The sequence below is a fragment of the Vombatus ursinus genome, unplaced genomic scaffold (assembly GCF_900497805.2).
Source record: "Vombatus ursinus unplaced genomic scaffold, bare-nosed wombat genome assembly UNPS02009062.1, whole genome shotgun sequence".
Lineage (NCBI taxonomy): Eukaryota > Metazoa > Chordata > Mammalia > Diprotodontia > Vombatidae > Vombatus > Vombatus ursinus.
The window spans coordinates 1753863-1780549 of record NW_020948840.1 but is presented as its reverse complement, the minus strand read 5'-3'; the positions used below and the strand labels follow the sequence as shown (position 1 = coordinate 1780549).

The 26687-nt window shown below is 39.6% G+C and overlaps 1 protein-coding gene across 3 annotated transcripts in view; it reads right to left on the bottom strand.

The window, feature by feature from the left end:
- Positions 1-26687, bottom strand: part of HPCAL1 (hippocalcin like 1) — a 196146-nt gene that overhangs the window by 47978 nt on the left and 121481 nt on the right. For all 3 annotated transcript variants that reach the window (XM_027850579.1, XM_027850578.1, XM_027850580.1), the window contains one exon: positions 8505-8596. The gene's annotated coding sequence lies outside the window, so the exon portion shown is untranslated. The remainder of the gene's footprint in view (positions 1-8504; positions 8597-26687) is intronic.

Here is a 26687-nt window from a genome sequence, read left to right as displayed (position 1 = left end):
TAATTGTTATTCTATATGAATGTGAACAAACTGAAAATGCACCAAATTAAACTCATCACCTATTATATAATTCCAGAGCTGAAAGTTCCCTTTAAAATCACTCAAGGAATGCTAATAGGTCATTAAACCATTCCTTCCCTCTGACCCAGCAAAACTCCAATTAGCATATACACCAAGGAATTCATAGACAGAAGAAAATATTGATAGCAGCACTTTTTACGGAAGTAAAAAACTGGAAACAGAGGAGGTGCCACTGGTTGGAGAATGACTCAGCAAGAGACTGAACGAGCTATAGCATAAGAATGTTATGGAATATCATGGCACTGTAAGAGATGATAAATATAAAGTTTTCAGAGAGAGTTAGGACCACGGATTTAGAGCTGAAAAGCACAGAGGGCTAGCCAGTCCAAACCCTTCGTTTTGCTGATGAGGAAAGTGAGGCCCGAGGAGGTTTGCCCAAGGTCACATGGGTAATGAACACCAGAAGCAGGGTTTTAACCTAGGTTTTCTGACTCCAGCACCAATGCTCTTCCCATTATGCCCACTGCCTTGCAAAGATCTGTACGGACTTATATAAAACAAAGGGAGAACACAACTAAAGGAATTAAATTATGGTAGAAAAAACCATCTCTACATGGCCTCATAGACACACTACAAAACTATCCTACAAAGAGATATACCGAGCAGAGATACATGCTCATTCAGCCTGCCCGCTCCATCCTTTTGGTCAGGGCGATTGAGCAGTGACAGTGATCTCTGTGTGTGTATGTATATGTATATGGGGGTGTGTGTAGGTATATTATATACATATATATGTTACTTGGTATACTTTACATATGGAGCAGTTGTATATATTTATAGATTATATATAAATATCTTAATAAAACAACATTATTTTCTTCTATTAATATACTATATTAAATGTTATAAATTTATTTATAGATATATATACTAAGTATGTCTTATATACATACATACACACATATTACCCCTATGTATGCTTTATAGATATCTATAAAGTATTTTGTAGTATATAGTAGTATATAAATATATGTGTATATAAGTATATAAAGTAGTATATAAATATATATGTATATATCTGTATCCTTATATAAAAAGTATACTTAGCATATGTATATGCATATATATACATGTATGTATATGTATACATAACTGTCCTATGTAAAACATTACTAAGTCATGTGTGTACACATACATATACACACAATTATCCCCAACTCTCTGTAGGTATGTATGTATGTATGTACACACACACACACACACACACACACACACACATATAGTAAACTAAGTAGTATACTGCTTAGTAGTATACTAAGTAAGCAGATATACATACACACATAGACACAAATATATGTATGTGTATATATATCTATATCTATATGACAATTGTGTGTATGCCCTTCCAATAACTCTATTCAAATCCATATATGTATACATGTACATGTGTATACACATACTATACACACATGTATATACACAAATACATACATACATACATACATACATACATACATACATACATATGTCAATAAAATGCGTGTTTTTAAAGAAAACCTTCAAGGCCGAGGTTATTTGTCACCTCCTCTATGAAGCTTTTCTTGATTTCCCCAATTAAATGTTCCCTATCCCTTCTCTAATCATCTAGAACACTCTATAAACTTGAAAATTCTCTATCCAGTCACAGTACCAGATGATCAAAGAGTTATTCATTTTGGTAGCTTTTTCATATGCACAACATGTCCTGCTTTGTATTATAGTTCTTTGTGTCCACTTCTCCTCACTACTGTCACACTATGAGATCCATGAGGGATGGAATGGTGTCTTCTTTCTAGGGGCTAACACAGGGTCTCTGCACACTGTAAGTACTCAATGAAATGTTTGTTTGGATGGTTTAGAAAAACAAGGCCAATGAACTTGATTGATTATCAGATTACAGTAATATTAGACACAGACTATAAAACAGAATTCAAAGCAAGAAGATTCCTTGGAGCCCACATAGTCTAACATTCACATTTTACATTTGAGGAGGGAGTTGAGGATCAGAGAAGGGGAGTCAACTGTTCAAGATCAACCAGTTAGTCCTAGAACCTAGATCTTCAGACTCTTAATCTGGGCTCTTTCTTCACTAGGTCATGCATTTTTTCTTCTCTTCCTCTCTAGCCAGCAGGTCCATGCAAAAGAAACTAAATTATTGTGGAAAACATCGTCTACACACAATCTCCTACATACACTACAAAAATATTCCACAAACAGAAATACTGGGGCATTACCCTGAGTTTGTCATGACTACCACACTTGGGGACAAGAGGTAGAAAAATAACTATTGAGGTGGTAGGTCACTATGATGTAGTGGTAAGAACACGAACTCAAGAAACAAGAGACTAGGGCTTTAGTCTTTGCTCTGCTACTACCTAGCTGTGTGATCTTGTAAGGGTCACCTCTCTGGACTTCAGTCTGCTCACCCAGAAAAGGACAAGGGCTGGACTTGATGACCTTTAAGATTCTTCGGGGCTCTTAAATGAGACAGGTAGAGAATGGCAAGGAAATGGTGGTCTGGAAAACACCATGTCAGGCACATTCCAGCTGCACTGTAAAACAAGCAGCACAGAAAAATCCCACTCAAGAAACAGGGAATCATCTCCATCACTGGGACTGAGTCACACTGTGTTGAAAGCTCAGTATGAGCAAGTTCTGAGAATAGGGAGAAAACACATGCTTTCCTGGAAACCCAGAATTGGAGGTAACCCGACTGCAAAAAGGGGGCCAACACAAAAGCAATTAGCCATGAATTCTACACAGACGGCTGTTGTTTTTAACCCACTGAGATAATCACACAGCTGCACAGTGTCCAAAAATGGAACTGGTAATTTGTCATCTCAGCCCCACCCCCAACTCTTCCTGCTCCAAGACCCTAGTACTAGCAACACATTTCCTACCCTACCAATTCACTTCTGGCAATGTCCCTGGAGTAGGAATCACCCAGGATTGAATTTTAAAAAATAAAGATGAGACACTTAAAACATGTGACTAAATACACACACACACACAAGGCTCTAAAAGAAGAATCAACCTTTACAAATGCTACTCAGACAATGATAGTAACTATTTCCAGTTCTTTAGTACTTTAAGGGTTACAGAGTGCCTTCTTTATGACAATTGAGCACTGGGAAGGGTAAGATTTATTATCTCATTTTACAGATGAGGAAACTGAAAGCCAGAGAGATGACTTATCCAAGGTCATAAAACTCTGTGGATTTGAAACCAGCTTTTTTTTTTTTTTAACAGAATGCCACTGATGCCACCCCATTGTGTTACAAAGAGGGATAAACTGCTAGCAATCTAAACAAACACATATCATCTGCTTCCTGTGCCAAGGGAAGCCTACTATTTAACCCCCAGTTTCATGGAGGGCTCAGGGCATGATGAAACCTATAAAATCCATTCCTAAAAACCCTTGATGAAAAGAAATAAAATGTGGGAGAAAATGCAAACACATTAAGTATCCAGGGTCCTGTTAGAGGTGTGGCAGCTGAACATTTGCCAAGAGGGTGTGCCCCTACTCCATCTGGTCTACAGCTTTAATGCCTTATTAAGGGTGAGGCTGAGGGAAGAGAGAGATTAGGCCAACCCAGCCCAGCCACCAAAGAGAACCCTAGAATGTTCGAGCTGGAAAAGACTTAAGAGGCCACATATGCATCCAACCTCCTTATATTACGGAGCATGGGATCATAGACTTAGAGGGGGAGGAGACCTCAGAGGCCACTAGCCTAACCTCTCCATTTCACAGATAAAGAGACAGAGGCCCAGGGAGGGGAAGTAACTTTCCCAAGATAGAGGAACTGGGAGTACAATTGAGGTTTTCTTAACTCCCAGTTCAGGCAATTCTCCTTCTACCACATCACAAATCACAAGACCTGGGGGTGTTGCATAAACAATTAATGACAAAGACAGAAACATTTTCATTTGGCTTCCTCCCCACTCCCAGACATTTCTTTCTTCTCTTTCACCAGATGAAGCTTATAGTGTTTGTTTTGCCACATGGCTTGGATGTTGCTGTAGTACTGCATATGGATGCAAAGACCAACATGGGTTCTAGACTCAGCTCTGCCACTGACTTGTTGGGTGACCCTAGGGGAAGTATCTCACCTCTCTGGGCCTCAGTTTCTTCATCTGTAAAATCAAGGGCCTGAATTAGATCAGTGGTTTCCCCAATGATTGGTTTGCAGATCCCCAAATATGCAAATATACCTTCTATAGGTTAAAAAAAAGTCACAGATATGTATATCATGATTTATCAAATGTACCTAGAGCTATTATGACTATTAAAACAAATTCACTTGTTGAATTCATGGATTGTCAGTGTGCATTTTCTCAATCAATAGACACAAATAGTTTAACTCCAATCCCATGGGAGTCTGAAAATATGTTGAGTTAAAAGAGGTCTTTATATTCAAAAATGTTCAGAATCACAGTTAGACAAGAGGATCCCTAAAACTTCTAGTTTTTCTGTGATTCTACAGTCACAGGAATTAACGCGAGAAGAGTCTCACTCCTACTCCCTTTGCCCCTAGCTTCACTTATAGTTAGTGAAGATCCATTCATTCATCACAGCAGGCCGAGAATTTTGTTGACTCTGACAGCAGAGTGAGAGGCAGTCTGGTTTGGTGTGTAGTGAAGCAGCCCTGGTACCAAAAGGAACTGGGCTTGAGTCCCCCTTAAGCCACATACTAGCTGTGAACCTGGGCAATCACCCCTTCTCAGGGCTGTGGGCAGCACTCTATATCAGGGATTCTTCACCTTTTTTTGGTGTTTCGGACCCCTTTGGCAGTCAGCCTGGTGATGCCTAGGGAGGTCTTCTCGGAATATGGTTTTTAATTACATTAAAAAAAACATAGGATTACAAAGAAAATCAAAGGTCAGTGGAAAAAAAAGATGTAATTTCTCCCCCATTCAAGTTCACAGACCTCCTGAAATCTATCCACAGACTCCTTTGGTGTCTACTGACCCCAGGTTAAGAACCTCTATTCTAAGCCTGTAAGTTGCAGAGAAGGTGCTGACCCACAATGGAAAAGGGGGGGCGGGAGGATCAGGGTTTCCTGACCTTGGAGTACCCTTTACCAATGAAATCACAGGTGCAGCTCATATCCCTATCCTGAAAGCAGAACCCAAACTAACTTGGTTTCTACACCCATATTTGGTTATATTTAGATGTTCAGTGTTCCCATTTCTCTCCTTTTCCCTCTGACTTATAATGATAGATCAAATTTGAGTTTTGTCCCTTTGGACCTCTGGGGATTCTAAGGAATATTTGATGACCAGAGTTTCCCTTTAGGGAACTGGAGGATGCTATAAATTTTCTTTTGCATTTTCCCTTTTTTTTTTTTGAAACTGTTATTCCTAAATTTAGATCTTTTCTTTCATTTCCAAATAAATGATCCTTTCATTTTCACCCTATTTGGGGCATTTTTCCCCAAGTGCATGGAGCTCATGCTAACAAATAAACATCAATTCAATTAATTCCATTTTCATTGTTGTTGTCATTATGTATATTGTTTTCCCATTTATGCTTACTTTACTCTGCATTTGTTCATATGTCATCTCATGACTCCCTACATTTTTCTTATTCATTGTTTCTTACAACACAGTAATATTCCATTACATTCATGCAGGACAACTTGTTTAGTCATTTCCCTGTTGATAGGCATCTACTTTATTTCTAGTTCTTTGTTACCACAAAAAAGCTCTGCTGTAAATATTTTGGTGTAAATCAATAATTCAGTTCATCAGATAATGACTGAGTATTAACAGTGCAATCAGGATTGGGAGAAATATACTCAGCTACAGCAGGGTCCCTGGCCTCAGGGAACTCGCAGTCTGATGGAACTGAACAAATGTTTCACTGACAGATGGAATTATATTTGTTTTGCCTTGACTCATAACGAGATAATGACAAAAAGGAACTCCCCTCTCTCCAACTTACATTCCTAATCTACCTAATTTTATATACTATGCCATTATTATTTCAGATTTTTTCTTAACATAGATAGAAATGGAAACATTTTGCTTGATGACTATTTGCCTAAATCCACTGTCATTCAAGAAACCGGCGTTGTCATTCACACCAGGGGGTGAAAAATAACTGAACATGGAGGCTATATTGTTCAGATTATGAGATATAGCCGAACTGGCCGTTAGCAGAGTTAGGCCTTCAGTCCCTATTGCTGGGATGGGCACTGCAAGTGGATAATGAACTGGGACGGGCACTGATAGATAATGAGCTTAGCCTAGAACTGAATAGGAGGAAAGCAGATAGATCCCAATTAGGAAATGGTAGAGCCCTTTTCAATATGATTCCATGCACTGCTCACTGCTGCCAAAGTACTTTTTTTTCAAAAGCAACATTCTCACAGTGATACTATAATTATGGGATGATTTAGAAGAATCAAAATTGCAGATCTCCCAAAGGGGAATGGAAAGACTCGTGATGAGTATAGGCAGGCAACTGCATGGTGCACTGACCTGAATCCAACTCTGGCCTCAGACATTTACTAGCTGTGAGATCCTGGGCCAGTCTTGTAACCTCTGTTTGTCTTAATTTCCTCCACTATAAAATCAGGATCATACTAGCACCTACCTCCCAGAGTTGTTGTGAGGATCAAATGAAATGATATTTGTAAAGCAATTAGCAAACTGCCTGGCATATAGTAGGCACTTAAATGCTCACTTGTAGTCCTTCCTTTCCCTACCTTCCCTTCCTTTCCCTACCACAACCAATAGCGACTTACTTGTGAAAGTAATGTAAAGCACAGCATCATGGACAGGTAACAGCTATCTAGCTATCATCTATCTATGTAATGTCTGTTTACAAAAGACTGGAAAAAGGTGAAGGGCCACTCATGCTGTGAAAATGAAGGATAATGGATGTTTTAAGCTGCTCTACAGGCATCCACAAAATGGAAAAAGTTTTAAAAGAAGGCCTGCAGCCTATTGAGTAGATCCATCATAGGGGATTTTTTTTTAGCAAATAATTTCATTTTTTCAATTAATGAAAATCTATTTTCTTTCCTCACCTCCTTGTAAAACGTGCCTAGTCAAGCAAACAATTTCCTATCGAAGATTTATAGACAACAACTGCCTAGGATAGGAAGAAGGGTAGAGTTGGGGAGCATCACCAGTGGAGAGAACATTCATCTATTTATTTAAAATATAACATTCCCATGACTTTTTTTTTAAAATTCTTGTTCTATCCTCTCAGGCAGCTCTAGCTAATGTGGAGCAGCTTGATATTCCAAGGCAGCCTCTGAGCAAATCCAAGGGCATTGGAAGAACACATTAAATTTTACTAGGTCATTTACAGAAAATTACAAACTCAGTAGAAGAGGAAACAGGTAAATAGGTTAATGGCCATTGTTCTTAGTTACTAAAGAAGTTAACATTGACTATCTTCTGTGTCTCAGTAAGGCTGCTTGAAGGACTAAAAATAATAATAGTAACAAGCATTTATATTGTGCTTTATGGCTTACAAAATGCTTTATAGAAATTATCTTATTTGATCCTCAAAACAACCCTGGAAGGTAGGTGTTCGTATCCCCACTTTACAAATGAGGAAACTGAGGCAGAGAGAGGTTAAGTGACTTACCCAGGGTCACACAGCTAGGTCTGATTTGAACTCATGCCTTCCTGACTCTTGGTTTAACACTCTATCCACTGTACCATCTAGCTGCCTAAGGAAAAAGGGTAAGTGGCCCTCCAAATCCTCGGGATTTCAGAGATAGAACCTGATACTGACCACCTTTTTTAACAGGCCTCTGGCCATTTTAGTGCCTGGGGGAAGGGAAGAGAGGCATCACTGTGGGCTGGATCTGGGTATCAGTCCTGACGCTGCCTCTTACTGCTCATGTGATCATAGCCTAGTAGATTTGGAACTAGAAAAGACTTCAGATACCATCTAGCACAACACCAACATTGTATAGATGAGGGAACTGAGGCCCAGACAGGGTAAGTGACTTGCTGTACATCAGAAAGTGTCAGAGGCAGAATTCAAACCCAGGTCCTTTGACTCTAGAGCTAATTATCTTCCTACCCTACCACATTGGATCTAAGACAAGTCATTTCAAATGTCTGAGGCTAAGTCTCCTTATCTGTAAAATGGAAGTAATAACACCTGCCTTGTCTATTTCACAAGATTGTTGTAGGAATCAAGGGAGATGATGTACATGAAAACACTCTGTTGTACTAATGTAAAGGACTTTTATTATTATTAATAAGTCAATAGCTGTTTCCTCAGGGAAAGGAAATAATAGTTCTTTTCAAATGTTATCATATCTCTAGGATTTGCTGGATCATAGGATCATAGATTCAGAGCAGAAAAGAACCTGAAATATCATCGAATCTAAACTCCTTGTCCAGAATTTTCCCCTCTGCACCTCTTCTGTTGACCCTTCTGCCCTTCCAAATCTAGTCATCATGGGTTAACTTACCCAACGTCAAGAGAATTCAGAATCAGAATTGAGATGAGAATTTTCAGGCTTCCAGATTCCAAGTCCTAAGGCCAGACCACTAGACCATGCCCCTGAAAGAGAAGATAGATACGTGCTGTCATTCACCTACCCATGTATGCTTAACAAGTCTCTGGAGCGGAAGCCCCAAGTGTGTACATCAGGCTGCAAACTTCTTTTTGAGTCTGTTTGCTTTTTTATTAAATCAGTCTGCTAGGCTGTGGAGACTCTGCCACCTTTATACTGAAATAAATAAAAATCACAGTTCCTGGCTTCAGGCCTAGCTTTTAATTGCTAGATGTTTCTAGTAGATGGCTCCAGCAGGCATGATCAGAAGCTGCCTTCTGAGAAAAGGAGCAGCCAGCCTCAATTTCTGAAAGTGCCCTGCATAGTAATAAGGAAGGTGGGTGAGAGAGGGACACTGGGGGGAGAAATGTCTAGAGCAAATGCAACACTGTCAGTGGGAACTGAAAAACAAAAAGAAAACTTGTTGGTGAATCATGAACTCTTATCATGAGGCCGCTAGGTGGCGCAGTGGATAGAACTCTGAATCTGCAGGAAGTCCTGAGTTCAAGTGTGACCTCAGACCCATACTAGCTGTGTGACCTTGGGCAAGTCACTTTACCTCTTGACTATAAAATGAACTCTCATAGCACTTCCTTTGTGCCTCTTTCACAGCCTTGACCATTCTGCCTTGTAGTATTATATTTATTAGGCTCGTTGGATTCTAGTGGCAGAGAGGAAAGGATCTCACAGATAATCTAGCCCATGGGTTCTTTGCGATTTTTGTTGCATAGCACTGTAGTGAAACCAATGGACCCTTTCCAAAATCATGTTTCTAAATGCATAAGATGAAATATGAAATATTACAAAGAAAATTAATTATGTTGAATATCAAAATTAATATAAAATATATTTCTAACAAAACAGTCATAGACCTCAGGTTAAAACCCCCCAATCCAGTCCAAATACCTCATTTTACAAAGGAGGAGACTGAAGTCCAGAAGTCAAGTGATTTTTCAAAGTTAATTTAAAAAAGAAAGGACTCAAATCCATTCCTCCTGACTCCAAGTTCAGTACTTTTTTTTCTTTTCTTTTTTTTTTTTTTGGGTGAGGCAATAGGGGTTAAGTGACTTGCCCAAGGTCACACAGCTAGTATATGTCAAGTGTTTGGTCTGAGGCTGGATTTGAACTCAGGTTCTCCTCACTTCAGGGCCGGTGCTCTATCCACTGCGCCACCTAGCTGCCCCTCAAGTTCAATGTTGTTGATACTATTACTAATAGCTAACATTTATAAAGCACTATATACCAGGCACTGTGTTAAGCACTTGACAAATATCTCATTTGATCCTCATAACAACCCTGGGAGATAGGAGCTATTAAAATTCCCATTTTATAGATGGGTAAATAGAGGTTTAGTGACTTGCTTGTCAAGTATCAGAAGCCAAATTCGAATTCAGGTCTTCCTGACTCTAGGTTCAGTACTCTGGTCACTATACCACCTACATACTACATAAAACCAAACTCCCTAAATAGTCCACAGGTTCCTTTCTTTCTTTCTTTTTACTTCTAAATTTTTTTAACTTTTTTCCAATTACATATAAAATTTTTTTAAAAAATTTTGAGTTCCAAATTTTCTGCCTCTCTCCTTCCCCCACCCCCCTCATTGAGAAGGCAGCAATTTGATATAAGCTCTGCATGTGCTGTCGTGAAAAACATAGTCTGCAAGTTTCTTGAAGGGAGGGACTCAGATGTGTATTTCTTCCTCTTTTCCCTCTCCCTATACATTCAGGAGGCAGCAAGTTGGTGCAATGAATAGAGCCCCAGGCTTGGAGTCAGGATCTCATGCTCCTGAGTTCAAATCTGGTCTCAGACACTTAATAGCTGTGTGGCCCAGAGCAAGTCACTTAACCTTGTTTTCCTCAGTTTCCTCATCTATAAAATAAGCTGGAGAAGGACATGGCAAACCATTACAATATCTTTACCAAGAAAACCCCAGATGGGGTCACAAAGAGTCAGACAGGACTGAAAAAAACAACCCAACAACAAAAATATATTCAAAAGAGTGCCTAGAATCCTCTACACTAGGAGCGAGGAGCCTGGGGATGGAGTCAGAGGATATGGGTTTGAATCATAACTCTATTACTTGCCATGTGTGAGGCATTAGGTACGCCACTTAATTTTCCTGGGCCTGTTACCTCATCTGTAAAATGAATCAGATTGAGTAGAGCTCTAAGATTTCTTCCAGATTCTGAACAATGCAATGACCAACCAAGATTGTAGAGTACTAATGATGAAGCAGGTACTCATCTGCTGACAGAAACATAATGGACTCAAGATATACAATGAAACTTATTTTTTTGGACATTGGCAATGCAGGAAATTTTTTTTTTTGCTTAATCATTCATATTTGGTACAAGGATTGTGTGTGTGTGTGTGTGTGTGTGTGTTTAATGGGTCTGGGTGGGAAGGAGAAAAGGATTTTATTGATAGGGTCCCTTCCCCAAATGAGAAGAGGGCTGGACAGACAAGACAATCACAGACAAGAAGATAGCTTTGAAAGTCAAATGTTGATTTTATTTTTATTCCTGGCTTAAGGGACAGTCTTTGCAAAGGCCCAGAGTTAGGAGCATGGAGAACACCAGGTAGGTCAATTGGTTCAGAAGAGCAGTTCTCTTGCAAACTCTATTAAAGGACCAATTCTGACAAAAGTTACTGGAAAAACTAGAAATCAGTCTGGCAGAAATTGGTTTTAACAGGTTTTATTTTTTATTATTCTGAACTTGACAAATATCAGCAAACATGAGCATTTTCATATGCAAAAAAGAACAGAAAAAGTTTATATGTATCTCTAATAAAAAGTCATGTATCTCTAAAAAAAAAAAAAAGAAGAGCAGTTCTCAAACTTCTGAGGCTTGAGACCCCTTAACACTTAAAAAATTGAGGACCTTCCACAAAGAGTTTTTACGTGGCTTATATCTAACAATATTTATAATATTACAAATTAAATATCTTAACATTATTACAAAAATAGCTTTGACAGGCGGATATGTCCATCAAATAGTTGGATATGTAGACTGGGAATAAAGAGAAAGACAAGGCCTGGATAAATTTGGAAATCATCTGAATAGAGACATTAGTTGAACCCATGAAAGCGGATGAGATGAGCGGGAGAGAGGACAGAAAGAAAAGAGCCCAGTGAAGAACTGTAACATATACCTGCCCAAAGGGGCAGAAAGGGATGATGATTTTCATCTATGGGACTCCATCTTCTCACCTGTCAAACCCGGATAATAATATCTGTGGAATCTATCTCACAGGGTTGTCCTGAGGTCCAAATGATAAATGTGCAGTCAGTTGTTATTATGTAGAAATTCCCAGAGTAACTGAACTCTACATTTGTATTGTATTTAATAACTTTCAAAATTCTTTAATGTAAATTAAAGCTAACAATAATCTCTTCTGTGTGTATATAACACCTTAGAGTCTGTGGCCAAGCAGGCATGGTTTCTCCTGTTTTACAGATAAAATATCTGATTTCCAGAAAGTTTAAATCATTTGCAAGAGGGTCCAGAGAAGAGCAAGTATGATAATAGGAAAGGACATCAAGACCCCTCAGTACCAGGATCAGTTGAAGGAACTGAGACTACTTATCCTGAAGAAGAGAAAACTTTGTAGATACCTTTAAGTCACTTAACCTTGTTTGCCTCAGTTTCCTCATCTGTAAAAAGAGCTGGAGAAGGAATGGCAAACCAATCCAGTGTCTTTACCAAGAACATCCCAAATGGGGTCACAGAGAGTAGGACATTCCTAAAACAACTCAACAACAGCAAACCTTCAACCCTTTCCGGGCCTGTCAAGTAGAAGATGAAGCAGGTTGGTTCTGCTCGGTTCCAGTGAGCAGAATGAAAAACAGTGAGTAGAAGAGGCAGAGAGGAAGACTTAGGCTTAAGGTAAGAAACAATTTCTTCACAACATCAGCTATCTGGAAATGCAATGGGCTACCTTGAGAAGCGGTAGACTCTCCCTTCTGGGAGGTCATCAGGCCAAATGTAGATAACCACTTGTTGGAGATTTTGTAGAGGGAATTCCTATTCAAGTAACAATTGGAACGGATGGCTTCCAAGTCCCTTCCAACTTGGAGATTTTATGATTCTGACTTGTCCAAGTACTGAGCCAGTTAGAGTCAAAGCCAGGACTAGAATTCTAGTCAATGCTCTTTGCTATAGAAACTCAAATATCTCTTTATATCTGAACTCAAAGAGCATACTTGTATGCAAGAAGGATTCCTTTTTTTAAATGCCCCATTTAAATTCTCAAGTTCAACATTAAATACCCAGGGGCTCCTCTTTCCTGGCTCTGCATAGAGCTCTCTTTGGTGCTATGCACAGACAATGAGTGCTATTAGGAGTCCTCAGGAAAGATCTTTATGCCAGCCACCAACCTTGCTTGCTCCTACTTCCACCACGTTTGCACGCTCCAAGTACTTCTGCCATTATTGAGGGGGCTCCTTCCACATTACATATTGCAGCCCTGCTCCCAACTCCTTAATAAATAATCTCCATGAATTTTCTCAGCCATAGAGTCGCCCAGTGACTCATCTTCTAGTGATGAGCCCTTCTGGGTTTGTCCAGGCTGCTCCCAGCTCTGCATATGGTAGGCACTTAATAAGGGCAGCCAGGTGGCACAGTGGATAGAGCACTGGACCTGAAGTTAGGAAGACTCATCTTCCTGAGTTCAAGTCTGGCTTTACACACTTCCTAGTTGTGTGACTCTGGGCAAGTCACTTAACCCTGTTTACTTCAGTTTCCTTATCTGTAAAATGAGCTGGAGAAGGAAATGGCAAACCACTTCAGTCTCTTTGTTAAGAAAACTTAAAATGGGGTCATGAAGAATCAGCATGGCTAAAACAACTGAACAGCAACAACAAAAGGCACTTTTATAAATATTTATTGAATTAAATTGCTCCTCTAATAGCAGACAGCCTGTTGCCAACATCTCTTTCACAAGTTTATTATGAGGATCAAATGGGATAATTTATAAAAAGCACTTCGCACAGTGCTAGGCACATAGTAGGTACTATATAAATATATGTTTATTCCCTTTCCCTAAGTATAATATTCTCAAAATGAAAACAATTCACCTGTTGCAAAGATGTAACTTTAAAATGTTAGAACTTGAATTCATAAAGAACTAAAAAAAGAAAAAAAGGGCTCTTTTGCAAGTTTCCTGACTGCGGCAATGTTGCCAACTTAAACGTTCAGTGCAATCAGGAAAGAAAACTGTTCCGTGAGTAAGAACTTCCCAGAGTCACAGTCTTAGAGAGTGGACTGGGGTGCTGAGAAATTGAATGTCCTGCCCCAGGATCACACAGTCAGTAAATTGAGAGGTGGCACATAAACTCATGTCCTCTTGACACTGAGACTGGCTCTCTTATCTATCAATACATTATCTTTCATGGATCTATATGATGGCAACTAAATTCTAATATTAGGTCTGCATTGTGCAGAGTTTACATGTGATACATTCTTCATCACTGTACTTGTACCATGAACTGCTTTTACTTCAAAAAACACTTTTCCCGGCCCTAGAGTCAGGAAGACCTGAGTTCAAATTTGGCCTCAGACACTAGCTGTGTGACCCTGGGCAAGTACTTCACCCTGACTGACTCCAAAACAACAACAACAATAATAATGATGACAACAACAGCAATAACAACAACACACCTTCTCCACTGCATTTAGAATCAGAAGACCAGACTCCAGATCCCACCTTTGACACCTACTGACTGTGTGACTCGATTGGATTAGGAGACTTCAACCAGAGGATGGATGGCCATTTGTAGTGAATGCTACGGTGAAGGGCTTTTTTTGGTTTTGTTTTTTTACTAGACGGCTTCCGGGAGTCCTCTGACTCTTAAATTCTATGATGCTAAATCAAGACACCTGGCTACCAGCCCTCAGCTCTGCCACTGTTTAGTACTGTGACCTTGGCTGAGTCTCTTTCCCCGCTTCAGATCTCAGTTCCCTCCCCTGGAAAATCAGAGAACTTGACTCAGTGACCCCAATGGAGGTTGCCATTGAACATTCCAAGTGAACAATTCTAAGCAGGAAGAAGCTCCTGTCATGGCAAAGAACTTATGTAACCTGTTCTCCTTGGCTTCTTGGGAACATGAGATTAACTCGAATTGCAAATTTCCTAGAAGCTCCATCACTAAACCACAGGGGTTCCCGAATAGCCAGCTTTCCTGTGACAGATAAAGATTACAGTCATTGCTCTGGCCCGAAACAAGGAGAAATAATTATGTTGCGTTACGACTGGTTGCTCCCGATTTTTGTCTAGCGATTGTCTTACAAATTACCCCTGCCTTTTCCTCTTGGAGCACAAAAATGCAGAGGCCTGGGAATGCAAAATATGTCTACCAAACACAATTCTACAGTTTTCCACAAAAGGGTCACCAAGCTCAGATTCTCATTTGATGAGTCTTCCCCTATACTTTAAAACAGATACAAATGCAAAATAACCAAGGCTTAAGGTAGTATGTGTCAGTTTCCCACCCCCAGAAAAAAACAAAAACTATTAGCACTTGTTAAATATATTTAACCAGATACCACTCTTCTCTCAAAAAAAAAAGAAAGAAAGAAAAGAAAAGAAAGAAAGGATAAAGCTTTGAATGCAAATTATTTTGGGGAAGAGATCATACTTGCCTAAAATTAACACAGTAAGATTTAGCTGGGAATGGGAAATGATCAGGTAGAAACAAAGGACAGTACTAGGTACTTCAAGGAGGGGAGGCAGGGAGTCTAAAACTCAGGGCAGTGCCACTGGAAGAGAGAGGTAGGTGCAATAAAGAAGGCCTTTGACACTTTCATGATGGTGCCATCTTCCTTGGATCACAGACGATGAGCTGGTAAAAATTCTGTGAGATAATGGAAGATGGAAGCCAGAAAATTCTGATAAGTGGAAGCTGTTCTGAACCAATCTTTAAAGCGGCTATTAGAAGTTTAGTTAATTAATAATACCTCAATTGCACATCTCTCCTTTACTAACATCCTCATCTGATGCCTCATCGTGGTAGAAGGATGTGCCAGCAAAACACAAGCTCCGACAGGTTCTACCGAACTATAAAGGCTGCGAGTGTAGGCCTAGAAATGAACTGCATGTCTGACATCTCTGAGACATCATAGTAAAATGTAAAGAGACTCATAACTAGGCTTGCCCTGAGGTGATGAATTTTTGGCCAGTGTAACTCAGTAAAACTAACCCCTTAAGAATAGAAGAAACAACCATGCCAGAGAGGGCCCAGATCCATAAAGTCTGGAAGTGTTTTCATTTACATAACACCCAAGTATTATCTATTACATTATCTCATTTGGTACTCACAGCCACCCAGAGAGGTATTCTTATTCCTCCATTTTACAGAGGCACATACTGCGGCCTGGAGAGGTTAAGTGAGATACTCAAGTTGACACAGATGGGAAATAGTAAAACTGAGATTCAAACTTAGGACTTTCTGTCTCTAAGTTGAAATCATGAGAGGTGGGGTGGGGGGTAATGGGTGTACCTGAAAGATACCTGCACGAACCATTTTATGCCATTTTATGCAGACACTCTGCTATATGAACAACAGATCAGGAATTCCAGGTGAGGTTTCTCATCTCTTCCTGTTCCTGGTCCCTTTTCACTCCTTATTACAGCCCCAGGTGGGAGTATGTGTGCACACTCAGGAAATGACAAACTATTTTAATATTACCCCAAGCCAAATCTAATAAGGAAGAAAAGTCTGCTGGGGGTGGGAGACATAAATGTAAAAATGCATATATATGTGTGCATATAAATATGAATTTATGTGTATAGATGTACACATACACCTATTAACACACACACACAATACAGTCCAAAGTCAGAGAGAGGGGATCTGAGGATTACGGAGGATGTTTTTTAAATGAAAACTTTGACTACTTTATATCAGACAATAAGCATTTACAAAGCTCCTACTTTGGGCCAGGCACTGCACTTAAGTGTTGGGCACACAAAGAAAGGCAAAAGACAGTCCCATCTCTCGAGAAGCTCATGGTCTAGTGGGGGAGACGATATGCAGACAACTATGTATGTACAAATGAGCTATATCTAGGTAAAACTAGTGGTAAGTAACAGAAGGAAGGCCCTTGAATTAAGCTGAACAAGGAGAGGCTTCTTGTAGAAGGGAGAACTTTATCTGGAATTTAAAGGAAGATTATAGGTTTAAAACTAGACGGGACCTCAATGGTCATTTAGTCTGACCTATGCAACTTTACAGATGAGGAAACTGAGGCTCAGAAGGGTTATGTAACTTAGCCAAAGCTACACAGAAAGTAAGCTGCAAAGCTGGGATTCAAACTCTGGGCCTCTGACTTAAAATCTAATGCCCTTCCCAGCGTATTGCGACACTTTTCGTGTTCCCTCAACTCTTTTCTTCTTCTCAATAAACATTTTCAGTTCCTTAAGAGATGCTTACATTGTAAATATGATCTCCAATACCCTCACCATTCCGGTTACTCTAGCTTGTCAATGTCCTTCCTAAAATGTGGTGACCAAAATGGAATAAAATACTATAGAAGTGCTCCAACCCAGAACCAGAACAAAGTACATTGGGACTATCTCTTCTCTCCTTTTGAATAACGTGTCTCTCAGATCACCGTAAGGTTATATTATCTTTTTTTGGCTTCCATGTCGTATTTTCGTTTTGATCTTGCAGTCACTAAAATCCTTAGATCTATTTTCAGCTGCTGCACTTCCCCATCTTGTATTTGTGAAATTGATTCTCTGATCCCTAGTATAGGACTTTGCATTTACTCCTACTAGAGTTGGAAAATAAAATGAAAAATAATTGAATGCAAGGAGGAACTTTGTAGAATCCTTCCAAAATCCTCCTTTTCCTGATTAGGAAACTGAGATCCAGGGATTTAAATGATAGCCTGCTCCCAAACTCACACAACTAATGGAACAAGTCAACTCTAGAGCCCAAGTTTCCTCATCCCAAATCTCTACTAAACCTTCAGAAAAAAAAAAAAAGCTAATCATAAACTTACAGACAAAAAAATACCCAAAAAACTGTGCCTGGGCTGGGCTGGAAAAGTGACTTTAATAAATCTGATGTATGAAATGAAAATTGAACCTACATAGCCAGACTGTTCATTTGCAGTCAACTTTTGATCATCCATAGTCCTAGAACAGGGGTGGGGGAGGTGTAAGGCAGGTATGTTAAGGCTTTATACCAGATATTGATCTTTTGTAACCTTGCTTTAGTTTCAACCTCCTCGCCTATGGTCATTTTACCCTATCATGGAACAAAATGGACATATTTCAAATTCCTTCGCTCCCTTCTTCCACATATCTCCAGAGATCAAGTTAGTGAACTAATTAACAAACTTCAGTCAGGCCACACCAAAGGAGCAGAGAGTAAGAGGAATATGAAGTGTGGTCGTTCCTGACGCAAATTATAAAATTCTTCCAATAAATAGGCAATAAGTGAATCCTATATGGGTATCATTTCCTGTGTGACACCAGTGCTAAATGCCTTGCTAATTAATCATTCCTGGGAAATCTGGACTTCTTCCCAAAATACCTTATTTGACTTCTTCCCTCCTGGCTTTTTGTGGGGAATTAGACCCATGACTGAACTAATGAGAGGCCTGAGCTTTCTCTTCCTTTCCTATGTTATAGGAACTAAAACAGGAAAAATACGAAAGAAACCAGGAAAAGAATATAGAGTATTCTGTCTTCATCCTTAGACTCCAGAGCCCCTAGTAGAATGATTATCTCAAATGGAGCTCTGAATGTCACAACAGAAAGAGACTCCCTCAGCTATATAGGGGAAGAGACCAAGACCCAAAAAGGTACAGATACTGGTCTAAAATCATACAGATACAGGCATATCCAGAACTAGAGTTCAGGTCTTCTGATCCCAAGATCCCATGCCTCCTCCTCATCAGTCAAGAAAGTAGAGATCTGAAAGATCAATGTAGGTAACTCAGAAAATATATTTTGATACCAGAATTAATAGTAAAGATGGTATAGAGGTTTGCTTGCTTTAAAATCAGGAAATGGATATGATGGTCTCTCAAGGTCCATATGGGCCAACAGCTATTGATGTTTTTGGTCATCTTTTTTTGGAATCAATAAGGCTCAAGATTTTTTTCATTCCTTTGGTATCTTTCCCACCTTTATACATCATGTTAAATTGGTCTCTCAGTATACTCACAATTGTATAACCTCTAGCACAGATCTCCTCTGTAAATACTTGATCCAATCCAAGTGTTTTGTTTTTTTTCCCACTTTTGTTCTCTTTAGTACATTTCTACTTTATAAATGCCACAGGAACTGTAATGTGAGGATCCAAGTGTGATGATGCCAATATTTTTGATGGACAAAATAGTTTATTGTAATCATTTTTGCAAACTTTTCCCATTTTTAATATTTGCCGTCCTCTTTCTATTTTCATCCTTGAATGCCCTTGGATGACTTTCCTTAGTGGCATATCTCATCAAGATTTCCTTAAACTGATTTTGCCTTCTACTATTTTTTTCTGCTTTATGAGACAATCCTGCTCATAATTGTCCAACATCATTCTGTGCAATATTTTACAGATGAAATTATATTCTAAACTATTGTGGCTTGGCAAGTAAACCAAATATTTGTTGAGTAAGGCCCTTTTGGTTTCTTTGTTGTAGCAATTAATTACATTGGTTTAACTTTTGAATGAAATTATTGTAATCAATGTCAATGTCATGTCTTTTCTCCATTTCTCTTTTTATTTTCAATAGCTTGCTTAAATATTTCAGGGTTACACTCTTAACTGTGGGTCATATCTTTTTCTAAATACTGTTCTCATTTATTATCAGTTCTCATCTTAGTGCTGATATGTTGATGTTGCTCACTCATTTTCAGTCATGTATGACTATTCATGACCCCTTTTGGGGTTTTCTTGGCAAAGATACTAGAGTGGTTTGTCATTTCCTTCTCCAGCTCATTTTACAGATGAGAAAACTGAGACAAACAGGTTAAGTGACTTGCCTAGGGTCACCTAGCTAGTATGTGTCTGAGGCCAGATTTGAATTCAGGAAGATGAGTCTTTCTGACTCTAGGACTGGCACTCTATCCATCCTGGCTGCTGATATGTTGACAGGCTCATAATCTGAGTCATCCTTGACTCCTCACTATTTCTCATCCCTCATATCCAATCTGTTGCGAAGACCTGTTGTTTTCACCTTTGCAACATTTCTCAAATATGCTCCCTTCTCTCTGACAAGGCCACCTAGTGGCAAGCCCTCATCATCTCACACCTTCACTACTGCAAGGGCCCGCTGGTGGGTCTCCTTGCCTCAAGACTCTTCCTACTCCAATCCATCCTCCATTCAGCCACCAAAATGATTTTCCTAAAGTACAGATGCAATCATGTCAACTCCCTAATCAAACTCCAGTGGCTCCCTGTTGTCTCTCGGATTAAATACAAAATCCTCTGCTTGGCATTTAAAGCTCTTTATAACCTAGTCCCCCCACTACCTTTCTAGTCTTCTTACACCGTATGCCTTGCCATATGCTCTGATGTCTATTAATACTAGCCTCTAGGCTGTTCCACGAACAAGACACTCCATCTCTAGGCTCCCGGCATTTTCTCTGGCTGTCCCCCATGCCTGGAGTGCTCTCTCTCCTCAGCTCTGCCAACTGGCTTCCCTGACTTCCTTTAAGCCCCAACTAAAATCCTTCTTTTCTATGAGAAGCCTTTCCTAACGAGGCTTAAGTTTAGTGCCTTTCCTGTGTTGATAATTTCTGTTACAAGAGAGGAAAGAAACAAGCATTTATTAAGTGTCTACTAAGCAATAGGCACTGTGTTAAGCATTTTACAGATATTACCTCACTTGATCCTTACAACAACCCTGGGAGGTATAAGTGTTTTTATTATCCTTATTTTACAGATGAAGAAACTGAAGCAGACTGAGGTTAAGTGATTTGCCCGGGGTCATACAACTATAAAATTCATGAGGATAGATTTGAACTCATGATTCCAGGTCCAACACTAGAGCTCACTATGCCACCTTGGTTATAAGTATAATAATCCTCATTTTTCATTGTTGTTGAATTGTTCCAGTCGTGTCCAGTCACTCTTCATGACCCCATTTGGGGTTTTCTTTTTCTTTTCTTTTTTGCTGAGGCAATTGGGGTTAAGTGATTTATCAGAGTCACACAGCTAGTGAGTGTTATGTGTCTGAGGCCGAATCTGAACTCAGGTCCTCCTGACTCCAGGGCCTGAGGATAAATATATATAAATAGGCTGCCCTTAGTTGGGGTTTTCTTGGCAAAGATACTAGAGTGGTTTGCCATTTTCTTCTCCAGCTCATTTTTACAGATGAAGAAACTGAGGCAAAACAGGGTTAGGGGAATTGCCTAGGGTCACACAGATAGTAAGTATCTGAGACTGGATGTGAACTCAGGTCCTCCTGACTCTAAGGCTGAGGATCGATCCACTGTGTCACCTAGCTGCCCCAAATCCTCATTTTACAAATGAAGAAATAGGTTTGCTCACAGCTACACAGGATACCGAAATTCACATCTGATTCTGAGCCCAGTATTCTTTCTGTTATACTCTGATATCTCTCAAAAGAAAACAGGGCAAGACTGAAGCGCCAGGCCCTCTGCAAGCACTCAGATCAGCCAGCCTTCCCCAAAGGGCCTACAGAAATTGGGCTGCAGCCAAAATTGTTGGATTTGAATGAGACATAAAACCCCATTCATTCAAGACTTTCTGGCAAACAGTAGAGCAAATGAAATAGTTACATATTAACAGAATTCTTGGAATCTCCAAAGCTTCTGGCCACTATTTTAAGCATAATGGTACTCTTCCCACGCCTTCCTTCTTTCCATTCTAATATACAGAGCTGCCTAAACTCCCAAGCCTCTGCTCTGAGCCTCTCCTTTGGATAATTCCAAGGCTCCTCCTCTCACATGGGATTAAAATGGAGAAACAGCCAACAAACCTTTGCCAACCGGAAAACAATGAAATAGCCAAGGAGCCCCTCTGGAGAAACAGATCCACTTTAGCTAATGCTGTTTTGGAGAAGACTTCACCTATGGCTACAGGCCTTGTTGTTACATCTGTTTAGGTTGGACACAGGCTCATAGGATATTATAGCTGAAAGGGACCTTAGAGATCATCTGCCTTTGTTTGCCTGCTTCCAATCTCTCCACTCCATCGTTCATTTCATACATCTACCAAAACAAGTTTTTTAATTCAAAGAGCTCACTGTGTGCTCTCTGATTCAAAAATGTCCAATGGCTCCCTATTCTTTCTAGGATAAAATGAAAACTCCTTAGCCTGACATTTAGGTTCCATCACAACCTAGCTCCAACGTACATTTCCAGCTTTTCCTTTACTCCCCTTTATGCACTCTAAATACTAGTCAGATTCAATTGCTAGCTGATTCTCAATTTGGTCCTATCTCTCCTAACTCGGTACTATCACAGAGGTCTCCATCTGGAGAAATACACTCTTTCCTTACCTTATTATGGAAATTCCTCTTAGCTTTACAAGCTCAGCCCAGGTGTTACCTAATCCATGAAAGCCTTCTCTATTTTCCCTGAGCTAAATGTAAAAGACAGACAGCAAAGTGGCACAGTGAAGGGAACGATGACCTTGTATCATATCTGTTTGTGTACATGTCAGATTCTTCCTGTCTCCCTCATTTGTTTTTTTAAGAACTGTTTTTAATTTTAAAATTATATGTATTTTAAATCACCGAAAACTTGTCGCCTCCTCTCTCTCTCTCATCTTCCCTCCCCCACCCTAATTGAAAACAAAATCCGTTAAAAACATGTATATTTAAATGAAAGGCAGCTAGATGGCACATTGGATATTGAGCAGTAGGCCTGAAGTCAGGAAGACCTAAGTTCAAATCTGACCTCAGACACTTACTAACTGTGTGATCAGAGCAAGTAACTTAACCTTGTTTGCCTCAGTTTTCACATCTGTTAAACGAGCTGGAGAAGGAAATAGCAAATCACCCCAGACATGAGAAACCTCTTTGCCAAGAAAACCTCAAATGGGGGTCATGAAGAGTTGGACATGACTGAAATTACACCAAATTACTCCTTGAATTTCTTGTCTACTTATTCTTCCAGATCAATTTTGTTAGCATCCTGCCAGGGATGAGAGAGACAGAGAGAGAGAGAGAGAGAGAGAGAGAGAGAGAGAGAGAGAGAGAGAGAACAAGGAGAACATTGAAGTCTTTAGAAGCTATCCCATGGTGATATATATTTTTGTTGAGTCATGTATTTATAAATGTTATTTACACACATACGAACACATATAAAAATGAGTAGATTGCTGGAACCTATGGTTTCATCTGTGTAGACAACATCTTGTGTAGAAACTCCATCCACAAATACAAGTCAAGAAGTAACTTAGGAACCTAGAGGCAGCTAAATGGTGCAGTAGATAGAATGATGGACCTGGAGTCAGGAAGACTGCATCCTCTGACTTCTATCAGCTGTGTGACCTTGAATATGTATTGAAGTGAAACACATTTCTGCATTGGTCATATTAAAAAATTATATACCTCAATTGGCACTCTGAATCCTTCAGCTATCAATCAAGAGGTGGGTAGCATTATTCATTCTCAGTCCTCTAGAATTATTATTGGTCATTATCCTGATCAGAGTCCTTAATTCTTTCAAAGTTGTTGGTATATACCATACTGGTGTCATTGTCAAAACTTTCCTACTGGTTCTGCTCACTTCACTGCATCAGTTCATACAAGTAACCACTTCTTTGAAACCAACCCCTTCACTATTTCTTACAGCACAATAGTATTCCAAAACATTTATATATCATAACTTGATCAGCCATTCCCCAATTTTGTGGGTACTCCTTCAGATTCCCATTCTTTGCTATCTCAAAAAGAGCTATAAATGTTTTTGTATAAGCTTAGAGTTTCTTTTGCTTAGAACTAACCCTTCCCTTTTTCTTTTTCCCTTTTTCCTCTTATTTCTCTGTTGAGGGAAATGCATTTTTAAGCTCAGCTCTGTATATGAATTCTTCCCACCTTTGCCCAGTTCAGATGAGATTGAGGTTCAAGTGCCAGCCACTCCACTCCACTCCATCTTTCTTGTTTGTATAAATGTCTACTTGCACACCTTAATTTTGTGAATTTTCTCTAACTGTCCCCCACATCCTGTAGTGTATTCTTCTTCTCTCTTTCCATTCTTCTCTTAAGATCATTAAGATACAATAGAACCACTCCCAGGCTTTGTCCAATGAGATTCCCTCTATGATTCCTGATGAGGAAAGAGTGCAGAGGGGACACATGTATCATTTCCCCACATTTGAATGTAAGCAGTTTATCCTTGTTTAGCCCTTTATGATTAGTCATTCATGTTTATCTTTTTCTGTTTCTTTGAATTCTTGCGTTTGAACTTCAAAGTTTCAAAGCTCTGGTCTTTTCATCAGGAATGTTTGGAAGTCCTCTATTTAATTAAAGATCCATTTTTCCCCTGTAGGATTATACTAAAATTATCTAGGTAGGTTATTCTTAGTTGTAAGCCTAGATCCTTTGCTTTCTGGAATATTGTACTCTACACTCTCTATTCTTTTAAACTTGTGGCTAATAAATCGCATGTAATCCTAATTGTGACTTCTTTGTATTTGAATTCTCTTTCTGGCTTTTTGCAGTATTTTTTCTTTGACCTGGAAGCTCTGGATTTGGCTGTAATATTCCTAGGGGTTTTCATTTAGGGGTTTCTTTCAAGAGGTGATCAGTGGATTCTTTCTATTTCCATTTTGTTTCCTGGTGCTAGGAGTTCTGGGCAGTTTTCTTTTAAGATTTCTTGATGTCAAAGATTTTGTTTTGGTCATGGCATATGGATAGTCCAATAATCCTTAATTTTTTTCTCCTTGATCTATTTTCCAAGTCAGTTATTTTCACTAGGAGATACCTTACATTTTCTTCTATTTTTGTTCAGTCTTTTGACCTTGTTTTGATATTTCTTGCTGTTTTATACTCATTGACTTCTATTTGGTCCAATTTAATTTTCATGAAATTTGTTGCTTGAGTAAAGTCTTGTGCCAAGCTGTTATTTCTTTTTGATCTTTTTTCATGGTTCTCATCTCTTTTTCAATTTTTAAATTCTAACACTCATTTCATTTATAAAAAATTTTCAAGCTTGTTTTAGAAAAAAATCTTGTTTCAACTTGTCCAGGAATTCTAGTTGAATTTTTGTCAAGCTGTGTTTTTCTTTGCATCTTTGCCTATAGATGTTTTTGAGTGTTGCTTCTGGAATTGTGTTTTTTTAGCATCCTTGTTACCATATAGCTTTTTTACAGTGGGATTCTTTTTAACTCCATCATTCTTCCAGCCTACTTCCTACCTTGGATTTGATGTTAGAGCTGGGCTCTGCACACTTCTGGAGAGAAGTTCTGGGCTGTTCCTGTTGCTGCTTTCTTGGGGGTAATGAGTATTATATTATTCCAGAATCTCAATGACAGCTCAGGTTAGGGGCCTTCAGGCTTTCAATGCTCCCAAAGTGGTCTGATCCAGGCAAAGTCTGATTGCTGTACCCATTCCCCAGAACCAGTCTCAACTTTGCAAGTTCCTGACCTGGATTTGGGTCTTCACAACAGTAGACTGCTGCTGGACTCAGCCACTATCAACCAGCCGCGAAGCTCTGCTAGTTCAAAGTGACAGAAAGGCAAGCTCCCCTTTGGTCTGGGATTCTTGGCCTAGTTATTCCTCTGCAGGCTTCAGATTGGACTAGAAGCTAGAACTGAGACCTTCCTCTGCTCCTGGGGTCTGAGCCACACAGCTGCTGCTGGTTTCTAAATCTGTTATTCTCTTGGCACACTGCCACCACTCCTTATCCTGAAATGCCACCTCTGGCCAGAGGTCTCCTCCTTGGTCCACCCTTGCAGTACCCAGTATAGGTCTGGGACCTCATCTTGTCCTTAGGAGCTGGAGTGCTCCATGCCGTATGGTCTTGGCTAAACCCTATTTCCAGTATTCACACACCTCTCTGTCTCCCTATGCTCATTCGGGCTTAAAAAAAAAAAAAAAAGACTCATGATGTTTCCTTGGATTTCCCTATCAAGAATCACAGTCTCAGGGTTGGGGAAGCTTGAAGTACTGCTTCCTACTAATCCACCATCTTGACTCTACCTCTTTGTACTTCCTGTGCCCAGCATAACAACCCTGTACTCAGCAAATACATTTATCGGATTGAGATGAATTGAATGAAGCCAAAGCCCACACAGGCAAAGTGACTTCCCCAAAATCACACAACAGAGCCAAGATTCTTTTAATTGTGCTCTTCAGTTTGTTGGATGGACAGGAAAGGGTAGAAACCCCATGAGCGCAGGTCATCTCCCAGAAAAGCCTCCAACACACACCATCTGTCTCCTATATGAATCCCACTTGGGGCCAAGAAGTAATGTTAAGGGGATGAGATCCTAGGGGCAAGAATAGAGATAGAAGGGGGCAGTTAGGTGGCTCAGTGGACAGAACACTGGCCCCTGAAGTCAGGAGGACCTGAGTTCCAATCCGGCCTCAGACCAACACTTGACACTTACTAGCTGTGTGACCCTGGGCAAGTCACTTAACCCTAATTGCCTAAAAATAGTAATAAAAAAAAGAATAGAGATGGAAAAGGTGAGGTCAGGGCACAGGTTTGAGGCTGTTGACTACACAAAGAGGCACATATTGCTCTACAAGAGATGAATCTCCTTGGATACCGTGAGTACCAAACACTATTATTTATCTATTATCTTGGAACTAGGAATACCTGGATTATTTATCTATTATCTTGGAACTAGGAATATCTGGATTCAAATCCTGCCTCTGACACACTTTGGCTAAATGACCCTGGGCAAGTTAGTTAACCTTACAGCACTCTAGGTAATTTTCTTTTCAATTTTTTTTCTTCAAGTAATGTGTATTTTTAAAAATTAATTTATCTTTCCCACTACTGATCCCCATGTATCTGCATCATCCAGCAAAGCAAATTCCCATATTAGCCATGTTGAAAATATATGTTGCTTTCTAAACTTTAAGTTCATCACCACTTTGTCAGGAGAGGTTTGCTATTTGTTTTTTGGAACATGTGGTTTATTATTGTGTTGATCCAAGTTTTAAAGTCTTT